Source organism: Asparagus officinalis, chromosome 5, assembly GCF_001876935.1.
Source record: "Asparagus officinalis chromosome 5, Aspof.V1, whole genome shotgun sequence".
Lineage (NCBI taxonomy): Eukaryota > Viridiplantae > Streptophyta > Magnoliopsida > Asparagales > Asparagaceae > Asparagus > Asparagus officinalis.
Window position 1 is genome coordinate 74,084,489 of NC_033798.1, and position 6,088 is coordinate 74,090,576.

Here is a 6,088-nt window from a genome sequence, read left to right on the forward strand (position 1 = left end):
GAGTATAGATCTGTGGCATAATAGATTGAGACACATGAGCGAGAAGGGGATTAAGATTCTACATTCATAAGGGAAGCTACCGATATCGATTCTGTGAAAGTCGGTATTTACGAGGACTGCATCTTTGGGAAGCAGAAGAGAGTTAGTTTTCAGAAGGGTGAAAGGCCATCTAAAGCTTAGAAGCTAGAGTTAGTTCATACTAACATATGAGGTCCAGCTAGCGTGTTTTCTCTTGCCGGTTCGGCGTACTATATCACCTTCATCGACGATCACTCGAGGAAGGTGTGTGTATACTTCATGAAGCACAAGTTAGAGGTGTTCGGGATCTTCAAAAAGTGGAAGGCCATGGTGGAGAACGAGACAGATCTAATGGTGAAGTGTCTAAGATCAGACAACAGTGGAGAATACAAGCTGGAGGAGTTCAAGAGGTTATGTGCTCTAAATGAGATTTGTTTGGAGAGGACTACTCCAGGAACACCGTAATAAAACGGTGTTGTAGAGAGGATGAACAAGACATTGACGGAGCATGCCAGAAGCATACGATGACATGCAGGTCTACCTAAAACATTTTGGAAGGATGCAGTGCATACGACAACTTACTTGATTAATCATGGGCCATCAGTTTCATTAGATTACGGGATTCTAGAGGAGGTTTGGAGTGGTAAGAAGATCAATCTCTCACATTTGCGAGTATTCGATTGTGTGGCATATGTTCATATCAGTGACCATGTTTGTTGGAAATTTGCAGTAAAAGAAATAATGAAAGAAAAATTTGACTTGTATTCCTCTCAAAATCAATTACAATTTGGATTCCGATTACAAAAGAGAGGAGAATGAATTTGATTCTCCCCTTTGTTTAATTCTGGGTTCTTCACGGTGGCGATGAGATGCCTCCCTCGAATGCTTGCGTCGAGTTTGCTTCTCGTTGACGATCCGAACGTCTTGATTCACTGGAACGTGATTTTCTCCTCACGATTTGACGCTGTGGAGAACTTGCGTGGCAAGTTTGAAAATAACTCTTAACGAGTTGATAACTCTGAACGAGTTTTAGGAGAACTTGCAGAGCAAGTTTTGAACTCTGATCGAGTTGATAACTCTGACGAGTTTTAGAAGAACTTGCAGAGCAAGTTTTGAACTCTGATCGAGTTGATAACTCTGAACGAGTTTGAACTCTTGAAAAAGAGTTGATTTGAACCGAAAGTTCGGTTAATAAGCCAAGGAAGAAGTTCCTGTTGCTGGTCTCCCAAAACTCCAACAATTCAAGCCGAGAGCCAAAAAGCCAAAAGCCTTCTCTCCCAAGCCAAAATCCCCCCGCCCCCAAGAAAAATGATCCAAGAGCCCGAACTCAGTTGAGTTTCTCCCTATTTATAGGGGATTTAGGGGTGGTAACTGCCCCCTTAATTAGCTCCTCCATGGGCTGAGTGGGGTGTAACTCCCCCCTCTTAAAAAGCTCCCTACATCGTGGGGAAAACGGTTTTGAAACCGTTCTGTTAGTGTTTTGAACGAGTCAAAACGCTAAAAACAGCGTTCTGGGCCTTAACTCTACGTCTTATTAATGAGACGCAGAGTTGGGCGCTTGCTGGGAGTTGAAAATGCAAGGTCCGCTTGCGTTCAGACCTTAACTCTGCGTCTTAAAGATGAGACGCAGAGTTAGGCGTTCGCTAGGAGTCGAAACGCACAGGCCACATTTGGGCTTTAACTTTGCGTCCAAGACTTAGGACGCAGAGTTAAATCTCTATTGGAGATTTGAAACGCACAGGCCGCATGCGTTCTGAAATTAGAAACGCACAGGTCACTGGTGCGTTGATGATCAACTCTGCGTTCAGAGTTTGGGATGCAGTCGAGTCTGTCGAAGAACGCACATTAAGTGTGCGTTTCGTGATTTAACTCTGCGTTACAGAGTTTGACGCTTGCTAAGGAACGCACACTTGTCTGCGTTTTGTGATTTAACTCTGCGTTACAGAGTTCGACGCCTGTTTAAGGAACGCACACTTGTCTGCGTTTTGAACTTGAAAAACGCAGAAGTGAATTTCTGCGTTTGAGAGAGATTGTTGGCTTATAACCTCGTCCATTATAACATTGCAAAGGCCATTGCTTATTGATCTTTGCCTGTTATAAAATATGAGAGTCGTCAGATTGTAACTCCCGATGTTGATTGTGAATGCTGTTGAATTGGGGCCTTCCTTAGTTGTTGTGAAGGTCGTCAGATTGTAACCTTCTACGTGAAAGTCCTCAAATTGTAGCCTTCTGGAAGTCGTCAGATTGTAACTTCCATCATCGGTGTTTGATGGGGGATTAACTATCTATTATGCTTTTTAGACAGCCTACAGACCATGTCAGGGACAAGGTAGAGGCTATGTCACAGAAGTACACATTCATTAGATACGACATTGATGAGTTTGGGTATCATCTTTGGGATGAGAAGAACAGGAAGGTCATCAGAAGTAGGGATGTGATATTCAATGAGGAGATAATGTACGAGAACATGGACAGTGCCAATAATAGTCAAAACAGTGGGAGCAGCACTACTGATACATGTGGATCCGAGTACATGGATTTAGAGGAACTTTCAGATGGAGGCAACAAAATCAATTCTGACCAAAGAATGGAGGAGGCTCCAGGTGCAGAGACGAATACCCAGGGCATGGAGCTTAGAAGGTCATCCAGGGTACCCAAACTGAATCTCAAATATCTCTCATCACTTGACTATTTGCTTTTGACAGATAGTGGAGAACTGGAGTACTATGAGGAGGCTATGCAAGTGAGTGAATCTCATCATTGGGAGCATGTGATGCAAGAGAAGATAGATTCTCTACACACTAATGAGACATGAGAGCTAGTCCAGCTACCTGCACAGAAGAAAACCTTGCATAATAAATGGGTTTATTGGGTCAAGCAGAAGAGTAATGGAAGCAAGAGATACAAGGCCAGATTAGTCGTGAAGGAGTTCCAGCAGCGGGAAGGAGTGGACTATATGGACATATTTTCCTCTGTTGTGAAGCTTACCACCATCAGAGTGGTGTTGACCTTAGTAGCTGCAGAAGATCTCTACCTTAAACAGTTAGATGTGAAGTCTGACTTTTTTTATGGTGACTTGGATGAAGAAATCTACATAAAGTAATCTGTTAACTTCATTGAAGAAGGAAAGGAAGAGATGGTGTGTAAGCTCAAAAAGAGCTTGTACGGATTAAAACAGGCCCCGAGACAGTAGTACAAGAAATTCGATAACTTCATACAGAACAATGGATACAAAAGATGTAATTCTGATGATTGTTGCTACTTCAAGAGGTTCGAGTCCAGTTTTATCATATTGTTATTGTATGTTGATGATATGTTAGTTGCAGGACCGAGTTTAGAGGAGAAAAATAACTTGAAGAAGCAGTTGGCAAAGGAGTTTGTTATGAATGATCTGGGTGTAGCGAAGTAGATTCTAGGAATGTGAATCAGTAGAGATAAATTTAAGGGTTTGCCAAAAATCCTATAAATACGAGAGTCACTGACGCATCAGCTCCATTAGTTGGTCTCGTGACTCAAAAATTCAACGTACGACGTTCGAAACCCTAGGGTCAACGCCGGTCAACGCCAATCAATGCGTTGCGAGCAAAAATTCAACGTACGACGTTCGAAACCCTAGGGTCAACGCCGGTCAACGCGTGAGTCCAGTTTTATCATATTGTTATTGTATGTTGATGATATGTTAGTTGCAGGACCGAGTTTAGAGGAGAAAAATAACTTGAAGAAGCAGTTGGCAAAGGAGTTTGTTATGAATGATCTGGGTGTAGCGAAGTAGATTCTAGGAATGTGAATCAGTAGAGATAAATTTAAAGGGACGTTGAGGTTGAGTCAAGCTGAATACATCGAGAATGTACTTCAGAGGTTCAACATGCAGAATGCTAAGGTTATTAGCACGCCCCTTGGAAGCCAATTCAAGCTATCTGAAGAACAATCGCCTTTAGACAGATGCAGATAGAGAGCATATGAGAAGAGTGTCATATTCTTCAGCCATTAGGAGTCTCATGCACACGATGGTTTGCATGAGACCAGATATTACTCATGCAGTGGGAGTTGTGAGCAGGTTTGCAAGCAATATAGAAAAGCAGCATTAGGAGGCCGTGAAGTGGATATTGCGCTACTTGAGAGGGACTACGGACAAGCTACTATGTTTCAGGAGGAAGGAGTTGGTACTACAGGGATACGTGGATGCAGACTTCACTGATCATGATACGAGGCGGAGCACTACATGGTATATTTATACCTTGGCGTCGATAGTAGTGAGTTAGGTTTTACGTCTGCAGAAGATTGTAACTCTGTCTAAAACTAAAGCTGAGTATGTCACGATGACTGAAGCAAGCAAGGAGATAATTTGGTTGAACGGGTGCCTGGAAGAGTTAGATCTGAAACAAGGGAGAGGAGTTCTTTATTTTGATAGCCAGAATACTATATATCTTACCAAGAATCTAGTATATCATGCCAGAATAAAGCACATCAATGTATGATACTATTTTATACGCTCGCTGATTGAGGATGAGAAGTTACATCTAGAGAAGATTTTAGGGAGTCAAAATCCTGCAGATATATTGACGAAAGTAATAACTATTGACAAACTGGAGTTGTGTACAACTTCAGTTGGCCTTCACATGTAGGAGATGAAGGCAGAGCCACACTAGGAGGATCGTCGGGATCGTCGGGTTGATGATGATTGAAGAATGGATTTTTTTTCATGTAGGAGGATGCTTGCAAAGAAGGGAGAGTTCGGATGAGCTCGTTGATTGTGCTTTGGTCTCCAAGTAGGAGATTGTTAGTCTAAGAGATATAGACTCAAAGCTGGAATCAAACAAATTGTTGGATAGCAGGTTTCCTGATCTATTTTGGTAACATGATTCTTAATCTGTTTTGGTAACATGATTCTTAATTTGTTTTGGTAGCATATTATTAGGATTCCTAATCTGTTTTGTTTTTTGGTTTTAGAATTCCAAGTCTGTTTTGGCTTTAGGTTTTCTATATATATTGAACGTCTTAGAAGAAAGTACACATCAAAAAAGAGGGTTTTGAGAGAATTCTTCAGAGAGATCCGAAAGAGATTAGATCCTATTTGTGGTTATTGTAATCTTCTTTAATATTAATCAAAGAATTGTGTGGTGTGGCTCCCGAGGATGTAGGCACGATTGCCGAACCTCATTAAATCTGGTATGTTATTTCTTGTTTACTTTCCTACAAATTTTTTATCTTTTATTTGATGTGATTTTTCCTACTTTCCTACTCTCAAACACAAGGTCCGGAAGGGCAAGGGTTCGATTTGATTGTTTTAAATCCCCAACACATACATCTATCACGGCCACTTAAAGTTATGTACTATCACTGTCTCGACTAAGACCGCGTATCATCCTCACTGAGTGAGTGCATGATTGAAGTTCAAGGATGCATTGAACTTCTCTACAAAGGCTAGTTTTGTCATGATGTTTGCCGTATTCTCCCTTGTATAAATCTTCACCATCTTGATATCCTTTCTTGCCTCCCACTCTTAAATTTTATGAAACTGTATCTCAATGTGCTTCTATTTTTTATGAAACGCTTGATCCTTCACCAAATAGATGATGCTTTGATTGTCATAAAATAAATCAGTAGTAGTAGACTTAAGCTCAAAATCATCGACCAATCCGTTCAATCAATGGGTCTTCTTTGCTGATTCAACCGCCGCCATGTATTATGCTTATGTTGTCAAAAGTGCAATAGTATCCTAAAGGTGTGACTTTTAACTAATCGGCCCATATGCGACAATGAATACAAAGCCTGTTGTCGACTTTCGATGATCGATGTCACATGTGTAGTCTGAATCTACGTAACTCTTCAACTCACTCGGCTTTGCTTGCACCTTTTGGTATAATAACCCGATTCTTATTGTACCTTTTAGATACCATAGTACCCATTTCACCACCTCCCAATAAGGCTTCCCTGGATTCAACATGTACCTGCTCATCAAACTCACTATGTATGATAAGCCTGGTCTTATGCACACCATAGCATACATAAGCAACTCAACTACGCTTTCATGTGGCGCTCGAGACATCTCTTCCTTCTCCTCATCAGA